Genomic DNA, 12,156 nt, shown 5'->3' on the forward strand with positions numbered 1-12,156 from the left:
AAAGCCACAATAAACATGGGTGTGCATATGTCTGCTTGGATATCAGTTATGGTCTCTTTGGGGTATATTCCCAGTGGTGGAATTGCTGGGTCAAATGGTATCTCTATTTGCAACTTTTTGAAAGAGCGCCACACCGTTTTCCACAGTGGTTGCAGCATTTTACACTCCCACCAACAGTGAATAAGGGTTCCAGTTTCTCCACAACCTCACTCGTCTGTTAAATCTGGCTATTCAGACTGGGGTGAAATGATATCTCATAGTTGTTTTGATTTGTATCTCTCTTAGAGCTAGGGATTTTGATCATTTCTTCATGTGCTTGTTAGCCATCTGAATGTCTTCTTTGGTGAAGTGTCTCTTCATATCCTGTGCCCATTTTTCTATTGGGTTATTTAACTTTATCTTGTGGTGCTCAAGTATTTTATAAATTCTGGATATAAGTCCCTTAACTGATATGTCACTACCAAATACTTTTTCCCAGTCTGTGGCTTCCCTTTTTACCTGTTGGAGAAGTTTTGGATGTGTATAGTGATTTGATTCTTAGAAGATCCCATTCATTTACTTTATCTTCTCCTGGTTGCAGGTCTCTCCACCTTTCAAAGCGTGATGTCCCTCTCCAAGGACTGGTCCCTCCTGGAAACATGCCCAAAGTATGTGAGATGGAGCTTAAAATCCTTACTTCTAAGGAGCAACTTGGCTTTACCCTCTCCAGCACAGACCTGTTTGTTCTCTTGGAAGTCCATGGTATGTTCAATATTTTTATCCAGCACCACAACTGAAAGGCATCAATTTTTCTTCTTTCATCTTTATTCAGTGTCTAGCTTTATGATATATAGCAGATAACTTCAAGACCATGGCCTGGATCAGGGATATCTTGGACTCTAGACTGACATCATGGCTCTTTAGCACTCTGGAGAAGGCCTTCACAGATTTTTCCCAATGCAATTTGACTTTTGATTTCTTACTCCCATATATTCTTGCTATAGCACCACTAGATAATAATTAAGATACATTCCTTCTCTCAAGCACAGTTATTTCCCAAATGGGTAACTTTTCAAAACAGCACAATTATATTGTTTATATCGTGTGCCATTGAATCAGAACTGACTTATAACTGAAACTCTAGCAAGTTTTCAGAGGCAATAAACCACACGGAAGGAGATTGCCCATCTTTCTCCCACCAGAAGAGATGTGGATTGAAAACACATGCCTGTGAGCTGGCATACCAACTCCTCACCTGAGCTCCCTCCTAATTAGAGCACAGAATGAGTTAATAATAAATCTTTCAAACTCGCTCAAATTTCAGCCTGTCTTATTTACTTAGGGAAACACAGTATTTTTTTAAGTTTGTGGTTGTGGTTGTTGTTTAAATTTATTTTATACTAGTTTATTTACAAAGTTGTATACATTGTTTTCACACCAGATCTTTTCTATTTCCTTCACCTCCACCTTCCGGGGGGAACGGGGCGTTAATCATAGGGTTGCACACAAAAAAATTTTTAAAGTTAAATTGTTATTGTATACCATCAAGTCAGAATCAATCCAGAGCTGACCTTCCAGTAGGATTTTCAGAGCCAGTTAATTGCACAGGAGATTGCCCATCATTCTCCTGCAGAGCAACTGGTGGATTTGAACCACATGCCTTTGGGACCTCAGTGTAGTTTCTTACCACTAGGCTACCAGAGCAGATTAGATCTTCAATTTAGTATGTTTTCTAGATGATGCTTTGAATTCATCTGTTAGAGTTAGAATTGCTGAGACAAGAGAGTCTTTATGTGCAACCACCGTGGAAGGCGGTATGGTGCTTTCTCAAGAAGTTGCAAATAGAGATACCATTTGACCCAGCAATTCCAACACTGAGAATATACCCCAAAGAGACCATAACTGCCACCCAAGCAGATATATGCACACCCATGTTTATCGCAGCTTTGTTCACAATAGCAAAGAGTTGGAAACAACTCAAGTGCCCATCAACGAACGAATGGATAGAGAAGCTGTGGTATATTCACACAATGGAATACTATGCTGCATTGAAAAACAAGGAACTCTTGCAATATTATACAAAATGGGTGACCCTGGAGGACATTATGTGAGTGAAATATCTCAGTCACAAAAGGAAAAATACTGCATAATGCCACTGCTGTAAAATGAGACTGAGATCGGGGTTGGGGGAGACAGAGAAAGATGGGTTCAATAATGTATACTGCATTGAAACAGATGAACAACCTAAATGCCCATCAACAAACGAATGGGTAGAGAAGCTGTGGTATATTCGCACAATGGAATACTATGCTGCATTGAAAAACAAGGAACTCATGCAATATTATTCAAAATGGGTGACCCTGGAGGACATTATGCTGAGTGAGGTATCTCAGTCACAAAGGGACAAATGCTATATGATGCCACTGTTGTAGAATGAGGCTGGCATTGGGGTGGGGGTAAGACTGAGAAAAACTGGATGGAATATGTTTACGGCATTGAAGTCTATGGGGGAGAGAATAGTCTAAAAGTATTATATTTTAGGGCATTATTTTTATCGTAGGAGTATGCAATGAGGGTTGCAGAGTAGATTCTATTTGGGGGTAGGAGGTGGGGCTTGGGGAGGTGCAGGGGGGATTGTGTACCAATGAGAGAGTTTTTTCTTTTGCTTTTCAAGGAGAGGAGCAAAAGGGGGGGAGGGGGGAGGGGTTTGTGCGGGGAGAAGGGTGTAACAATGAATGAATGGAATTCCAAAATCTCTGTAGATGTTCATTGAAATGAAAAATAAACAACCTAAATTAAAAATAAATAAATAAATAAATTTTAAAAAGAAAACAAACAAACAAAAAAAAAGAAGCAGATGAGGGAGAAAACTGTTTAAAAGGGATATGTGATTAGGTATTAATGTCATGACAGGAGTCCAGAACAAAGGCTGCATAGTGTAGTGGACCTTGGGGGAGGGATTGTAAAACAATGAAAGAATTTTTCTTTTATTTTTCAAAGAGAAGAGTGAACTGGGGGGAAAGGGGGCAGACAGGGAGAAAAGTACAACAATGAATGAATGGAAATCCAAAGTCTCTGTAAATTTTCACTAAAATTAATAATAATAAAATTGTATGCATACAAAAAAGAGAGTCTTTACAATATGTTAATCACATGATAATATTTTATTTTAAAAATAGCATCTTTCAGGAAGCTCTGGTGGCCTAGTGGCAAGACGCTGCACTACAATCCCAGAGGTATGCAATGCAAATCCACCAGATGCTCTGCGGGAGAAGGAGGGGGCAATCTCCTCCTGTACCAGTCAGATCTGATTTGATAGTACACGTAAAAAATAATATACAATAAATTTTTTTTTAAAAGTAGCATCTTCCTCATGCAGAACAGCTGGTGGATTTGAACTGTGTGACTTCAGGTAGACAGTTAAACTGTGTACTGTCAGGTAAAGAGTATTCCAAACAGAGAGACAAGCATGATCGAAGGCATAGAGAAAGGTGATGGCCTAGAATCAGTGAGTCTCCTACCTGGTCTAAGTCTGAGATTAATGCTGGTGAGGTTGTAGAGAAACTGGAACTCTTATTCACTGTTGATGGAAGTGTAAAATGGTACAACCACTGTGGAAGACGGTGTGACGCTTTCTCAAAAAGTTGCAAATAAAGATACCATTTGACCCAGCAATTCCACTACTGTGACTAGACTCCAAAGAGTATAACCGTCATCCAAGCAGATATATGCACACTCGTGTTTATTGCAGCTTTGTTCACAATAGCAAGGAGTCGGAAACAACCCAAGTGCCCATCAACAAACGAGTGGATAGAGAAGCTGTGGTATATTCACACTTCACACAATGGAATACTATGCTGCATTGAAAAGCAAGGAACTCATGCAATATTATTCAAAATGGGTGACCCTGGAGGACATTATGCTGAATAAAATATTTCAGTCACACAGTGACAAATACTGCTTAAGTGCCACTGTTGTAAAACAGGACTGACATCGGGGTTTAGGGGAGACTGAGAAAGATGGGATAAATAATGTATACTGCATTGAAACAGATGAGGAAGAAAACTGTTTATAAGGGATATGTGATTAGGTCTTATTGTCATGATAAGAGTCCAGAATGAAGGCTGCATAGTGGAATGGACTTGGAGGGAGGCATTGTATAACAATGAAAGAATTGTCCTTTAACTTTTCAAAGAGAAGAGAGAATTGAGGGGAGGAAGGAGTGGGCAGGGAGAAAACTGCAACAATGAATGAATAGAAATCCTCAGTCTCTGTAAACTTTCATTAAAATTAATAAAAATTTAAAATTTTTTTAAAATGGAAGGAATTTTCAATGGATAATGTAGAGACCAAGAAAGGAAGATCCTGTAGACCATGTTGTAAAGAATTTACCTAACTCTGAGGGAGATGAGGAGCCATTGTAAATTTTACAAAGGAGACTAGCATCATAAATTGTATATCCCTTTAAAAGTATTTTTGTAAGCATGTGGAATACAGATTGAACATATGTCATGCTGGAAACATAGCAGCTAGATAGGATTCTTCTCTAAAGTACAGGAAACATCTAAAGAGGGCATGAACAAAAGCAGTGATGGTGGGGATTAAGAGAAATGGAACAGCAGGAGAAATGCTGAAGAGACAGAAAACATGAACTAAACGCAAATTGTAAGTGATGAGAGAACAAAAATGGTCCAAAATAATCCTCAGATTTGAGGATACTGAGTTGATGGCAATGCCTTCAAACAAACGCGGGAAAGATTAGCAAGAAGAGATAAAAGGGAGAAGGAAGAATTCTATTCTAACATGTTGAGTTTAAGATGGAGCACTCAAGCTGATGTGCAATCAACAATATGGTGCAGATATTTCATGTTCAGAAAAGAAGACCGTGCTGAAGATCAATGGCAGTGAATAATGTCTTCATATGCCCTTTCTAGAGAAAGAGCAAAACTAAACAGCTAAACATTAAAAAAATCTCTTTTAACCTTTAAAGTAATAAAACATGGGCTTTTACCAGACATAAAAATGCAGGAGAAATAGAAGAAAATGTTCCAGATCTATTAAATATAATCTGTACAAAAAAATTCCAACTAATTGAGAGAAAAGGCAAATACAAACACCAACCAGAAATGTAGAAATATAACATTTTCAATGTGTTCCTTGAATGTCACATTTAAATGAATTTAAAATTGTTCTCTGTTTTGCTAAAAGGTTTATATATTAGTGTAACAGAGAATCTAAAAGTACTAAATTACGGTATATTTCCTTCTGTATATTAGAATACAGATTATTAATAATAAATAAGGTAATACAAATATACAGAAGACATTCTTTTCTTCATAATACTATGTTCTCTCTCCATCAATGACTGTAAGAAATTGTACTGATTGGTAAAAAACAAGAACGTTTATTTTTTCAAATAATAATGAATATTCATAATTATCCACTGTAGAAGACAATGCTAGTTTCTGTTGCAATACCCAGCCCTTTTCTCCCCTTCAGTAGAATTCCTAATTCCTAGTCATATAGTAGTGGTTGTTGAATGGCTCAAAGTCAGTTCCTTTTCATAGCAACCCCATGTAAAGCTGCCCCATAGAATTTTCTAGGCTGTGATCTTTATGAGAGTAATTTGTCAGGCCTACTTCCCGTGGAACCTCAGGGTAGGTTTGAATCACCAATTTTTTGGTCAGCAGTGTCATGCTTATCTATTGTGCCACCAAAGCTTATTAATTGTTCAGTTAGGGAGATATCCATACTGTTTCCTGTCCAGACGTGAGGAAGCCGCATGAGGTTTAAATCCTGAGCCAAAATTCCAAATCTTGCCACAGCTGTTCAATCAAGAAGTTCCTAGGAAGCCAGCACACAGTATTTTCCTGGAAAGTCACAATTCAAGCCAGTGTCAGTGTCACTTAAGACTTTTGTTTAATGATTAGAAGAGAAAGAATCAATATGATAAACCCTTCTAATTCCAAAAAGCACCTAAAATGGAAGGTAATCAAGTGAAGCCTGGCCTCCAGCACTCATCAAACCACAGCAGCTAGACTATTATGTTTCATAAAGGAACGTGACAGAGAGCAGATGTTGGACATCACCTGAGACTTCACTTAGAAGAAAGAAATACGCTGCTGAGAAGGTTTCAGCAACTTTTGAACCTCCTCAAATTTATATTCATATCTTCTTTAATCCTACTGTGTTATGCCTGAACAGTTCCTATTTAGTCTACCACCTCTAGCCACGTATTCTAATTTGTGTCTCAAATTAAAGGCCTGAGGTGCTCTGGTGGATTAGTGATAATGAGTTGTACTGCCAACACAGGGACATACAATTCAAACCCACTACCTGCTGCACAGGAGAGTCCCCTGCTATGTGATTTACTGCCTCTGAAAACCCGCTGGAAAGTCAGCTATGGGTCAGTTCTAACTCAATAGTTCTTAACAAGTAACAATGGCCTTATATGGAGGCAAAAAGAAAAAATATATAAAGGCCTGAATTGTTTTCTAAATATCCTACTGTTAGTTGTTATTAGGTACTCTCAAGTAAAGTACAACTCATAGGGACCCTGTGAAAAGACCTGATCCTAGGGCAGACCTTAGCCTTCCTTGTTCTGTCCTGTGCCATACTCATCATCTCTGACACACTCAAGTCCAGTGCTGAAGCCACTGTGTCAATCCATCTTGTTGGGGATCTTCTGCTCCTTCACTGACCCTCTATGTTTCCGAGCATGGTGTTTCTTTCTAAGGAAGAGCCTTGCTGTATGACTAAAGTGTGAAAGTTGAAGGTTTACCGTCTTTGCCTCCAAGGAGCACTCTGGCTGCACTATCTCCACTACATACCTATTTGTTCTTTGGCAGTCCATGGGATATTCAGTACTCTTCTCCAGAACCACAACTCAAAGGCATCAATTCTTCTTTTGTCATCCTTATTCGTTGTGCAGCTCTCTGATACCTAGTAGGTAATTGGGAAGACCATGGCCTGAATCAGGCACACCTTAGTCTTCAAACTGACATCATTGCTCTTCAGCACTTTGGAGAAATCCTTGACAGTAGACTTTCCCAATGCAGTGTGTCACCTGATTTCTTAACTGCTGGTACCAAAAGTATTGATTGTAGATCTAAAGAAAATTGTATCATTGACAGCTTCAATCCTTTCTCCATATAGTCTAATGCTGATGATACCATTCAACCTTTCCTTTTCCTAAACTGATGTTTTCACTAGGGAAATAGAAAACAATGGTGGCTCAGTGAGGAATTTTCACCTCCTGCTGGGATATCTGGGTTTGATTCCTAACCAGTGCACTTCAAGTACAGCCATCACTCACTTGGTCAGTGGAGGCTTATGTGCTGTTAAGACACTAAATGAGTTTCAGGGGAGTTTCCAGAATAAGGTAAACTAGGATGAAACACTTGATGATTTATTCCTAAAACTTAGTCAATGAAAGGCCTAGAAAACACACCAGTCCAACACTGAGTCGGCCTGACTTCAAGAGTCAAAAAAAACCAGAAGAAAGGCAAGATGTTTTCATTTATCCAAGAATATTGCAAACTCAGTAGTTGAGGCCTCTGCTTTCTATGACTCTACCTCAAGACTGAGACTCAGTAGGAATCTTTCTATCCTGCCAGTTCCACATTCACCTGCTCATTATGTTGTTGTTGTTGTTGTTGCAGTTGTTGTTGTTGTTGTGTACCACAGAGTCAGAGCTGACCCTCTGGTGGCTTTTCAGAGGCATTTTATTGCAGAAGAGGAGATTGGTCATCCTTCTCCCATGGAGCAGCTAGTGGCCTAGAACAGCATGCCTTCAGGGTCACAGCACAGCATCTTGCCACCAGTTGAAAATTGGTATTTCCATTTTATAATTCAAGCTCCAGCTAAATTTCTCTGACTTCTTAGGAGAATTAATTTTTTTTTCTCTAAACAGTCTGAAATTACAACACAAATAAATAAGCATCATTTTAAAATCAAACATTACAGGCAAGTTTATTGAACCTGAAATCAATCCATTCAAAAACCAGCCAGCCAAAAATAAAGAGAAGAGGACAAAAAGAACCAAACAGAATGAAGAGTCTGTTTCTGTTTCACTGAAGCACTGCACGGTAAGGAAATCCCTATATTAAGGGAAGGGATACTGTAAGATTTATAGTTAAGTCTGTGCTATACAAACTTTATATCCCTCCCTCAAATCTACTCTCAAAGCCTCGCAAAACAATCAGGTCAGTCTGGATCCATTATTGCTTAACCATTTTTTATTGCACAAACAACTTCCTAAGGCTGAAAAGGAAATTGCTCGTGGCCTTATTTGAAAAAAGAGAGAGGTATATACTAAAATTTGAAAAATTATTTTTTTTGTTTTAGTATTATTTTTCAATTGGGACATCTTGTTCTTATTTATGTTATGTACCCTTAAGTCAACTGTAACTCATAACAACCCTATGAACAACAGATCTGAACCTGACCCTATCTTATGCCATTACCACCACCTCTGATATACTTTAGCCCATTGTTACAATTATGTTGTCAACACATCCTATTGTGGACCTTCTTCTCCTACAATGACCCTCCACCTTTCTATGCATAATGTCCTTCTACAAAGACTGGCCCCTAACAACATGCCCACATTAAATAGGACAAAGCTCCACCATCCTTGTCTCCAAGGAGCACCCTGGTTGTACTTTCTCCAAGGCAGACTTGTTTGTTCTTTTGGAAGTCTGTGGGATATTCAATACTCTTCTCCAATACCACAACTCAAAGACATCAATTCTTCTTCTGTCAATCTTGGACATTGTCCAACTTTCAGATGGATAGCAAGCAATCAAAAAGACCATGGCTTGGATCAGACACATCATAGTCTATAAACTGACATCAATACTTTTTAACACTTTGGAGATCATTTAGCCTTGTGTTCCTTTATTAGATTAAAAATTATATGTGATTATTCTTTGAGAACAATGTGAATATAAAGATTATAAAATTCAAGGCATACTTAACATAAAGAGATGTGTTTTTTTACATCTCAAATATTGTCAAAAAGAGTCACAGTAAGACACTGGGCATGGATAAAAATTCATTTTTAACCATGTGAAGCAATAAGTATGAACATGTCACAGAGAATTTAATGGTGATTAAAAACACTTAGAGCTTTTTCATCTGCACAGATATTTTGTAGTATATATTTATAATTTATAATATTTTCATAAAGCAACTAGACATAATATTTAAATACATAAGAATTAAGGAGGACACTTTAAAGAAAAAGACAATAAACCCTTAGAATTACTCTGTATGGCTTAATCATTTCCAGTGTACTTTTCCTGATACCTTTTTAGTACTAACAATGTTATACCCAGGAGAAGATTCAATAGCTTCAATTTACAATACCAAGTGACATCTTCTAAGAAGTCCAAGCTAAAGGGAAGGAGTTAAGATGGCACTAGAGAAAATTCCTTCCACTACATTATACACAGTAAGGCAAGTAGGCATGACAATGTGCTTATTTATACCTAAAGACTAGTATAAACTCATGCTCATGTGCTTATACTAGTCTAGTGCACAAAAGCTCCCCTTATACCTTGTAAACTATCAAATAGTCAAGGAAATGTAAAATCACACCAAAGAATGGGATTTGGAGCAGTTTCATTACATGAACTGTAAATTCAGTTATATTCTGTGAGAGGATCAAAGACTATCCACAACACTCCTCAAACATGGTACCCAAGTTCTCAAGTTTGACATAAAATAGATCCATCTCAACAGATTAAAATTTCCACGAGTAGAAAAAATTTAAAGAGCTATATTGTTGTTGTTGTGTGCTATCAAATAGCCTGTGACCTACAGTGACCCTATGAACAGCAGCTCTGAGCCCTGCCCCATCCTGAGTCAGTCTCACTAATTCTGACATACCAACCCCCATTGCTCCAATCACTGTATCAATACATCTCATCTGGGGTCTTCCTCTCCCATGTTGTCCCTCCACCCTTCCAAACATAATGTCCTTCTCCTAGGACCGGTCTCTCCTGGCCATGTACCCAAAGGATGTGAGACGGAGCTTCAAAATCCTAGCCTCCAAGAAGAGACTTGGTTTCACCCTCTCCCAGACAGACTTATTTGTTCTCTTGGCTCCAGCACCATAATTCAAAGGCATTGATTCTTCTTCTGCCTTCCTTAGTTATTGTCCAGCTCTATCCTATATTATTCTACAATCTCTACTGTTCCTAAATCCATTGTTGCAATCTCTGTGCAAATCTATCTTGTTAAGTTTTTCCCTCCTTCGTTAACTCTCTTCTTTCCCAAGAATGGAGTCCTTCTCCAAAATCTGGCCCTGATAACATGTCCCGACTAAGTGAGATGAAGTTTCGTCATCTTCGCTTTTAAGGAGAACTCTGCTTGAACTTCTTCCAAGACAGGTTTATATTTTCTTTGGCAGTTTGCAAAATAGTCTATATTCTTTGCCAACCTCACAATCCAAAGACATCAATACTTCTTCAATCTTCCTTTATCACTGTTCAACTTTCACATTCATACAAAGAAATGTAAAATGTTATGGCCTGGGTAAGTCACACTTTAATCTTAAAGTTACATCCTTGCTCACTTACCAGCACATTTACCTAAGACAATATACCTTTTGATTTCTTGATTTTAACCTCCATGGACTCTGATTATAGATGTAAAGAAAATTAAAATCATTGGCAACTTCTACTTTTTTATCAGTAGATAATGATGTCAGCACATAACAACAACAATAATGTCATTGCTTATTGTTACAGTTGTGAGAGTTTCTGTTGTCTTTATTTTGAGGTATTATCAATACGAAAAGCAACATAGCCTAATTTTCCTCAGCAAGTGTTTCAAGTACCCTTCATATTCCTTCAGCAAGACTTTTATTGCAAGTCAAAAATAATAGCTTTCTCCTATGAAATACAATCTCTTAAGTGATATTTGTCACAATTTCCCTGATATTGTATTTATATACACCTCCATTTCATAAATATACCACAAAATCTTTGAGAGAAAGGACCATGCCTTACATTGACCATCTTTTTGGTAGTCAGATAACTTATCAAAATACCTTTCATATGGGTGATATAAATCTCAGTGGACTGAGCCAAATTATAATCTACGTATAACTTTCCCATAAATCTTTGAAACTTGGAAAAAAGTAACTATTTTATAAGACAAAGATATTATATTCATTAACAAAGACAAATCACACATAAGATCTAAAATCTAGATAAGTAAGCTAGAATTTCTAAGGCTCAAAGCCCTTCTCAAGAGTTTCTTTTTTTTCTTGTTATCTCTTTTTAGATAGCTTTCTGTGTGTTTAAACCTAGTGTCAGAATTAAAAATCAATGCATAGCTAGCTAATTTGACATATATGTATTCAGCCATTGTTAAATTCGTCATAAAAATATCTGGTATAAATGTAGGAAGAGAGCCATCAGCAAGCAACACAGTGACACTTGAACTCCAATTCCACTGAAAGTGATTATCAACTACTCTTCCAACTCATTCAAGTCTCCTCACTTATCTGAGAAGTAAGACAAGTCACATACCAAGACACTTAATAGACATCAACCCATAGGAAAAGGCCAATGAACTGCCAGTGAGGTAATATTATATTGAGGTCTTGGTTTCATGACTAAATCAAAGTCGGAGACCATCGGCTTCATTCATTTGACAGTCATCATGGAAGAGAAATAGTCCCTTACATCAGAAAACTCAAGGTAATTCTACTTCTTTAATTTTCCTAGAAACGGAAATTTTCTATCTATAACTTCCATAGAAAAACCAAAATTAATTAATTAATTAATTAATTGGCATTATAGTCAGAAACATAGGGCTAAAAATAAAATAAACCCTTGTACTATTTTGGTGTTGTTTATTGCTTTTGAGTTGAGTACAACTCATAGAAACCCATTTGCACTCTTCCCGGATGATACCCTTGATATCCTCCCACAACTCATCTGGTCTTCACTCATTAGTGTTCAAGACCTCAAATCTGTTCCTGAGATGGTTCTGAAATTCAGGTGGGATAGACTCAAAGTCATATTTTGGTTGCCTTGGATTTGGTTTAATTTTCCTCAACTTCGTCTTAAACTTGCATATGAGTAGTTGCTGGTCTATTCCACATTCAGCACCTGGCCTAGTTTTCACAGCTGATATTGAGCTTCTCCAGCGGTTCTTTCCACA

This window comes from Elephantulus edwardii, unplaced genomic scaffold, assembly GCF_000299155.1.
Source record: "Elephantulus edwardii isolate Elephantulus edwardi_28Jun2011 unplaced genomic scaffold, EleEdw1.0 scaffold00100, whole genome shotgun sequence".
NCBI lineage: Eukaryota > Metazoa > Chordata > Mammalia > Macroscelidea > Macroscelididae > Elephantulus > Elephantulus edwardii.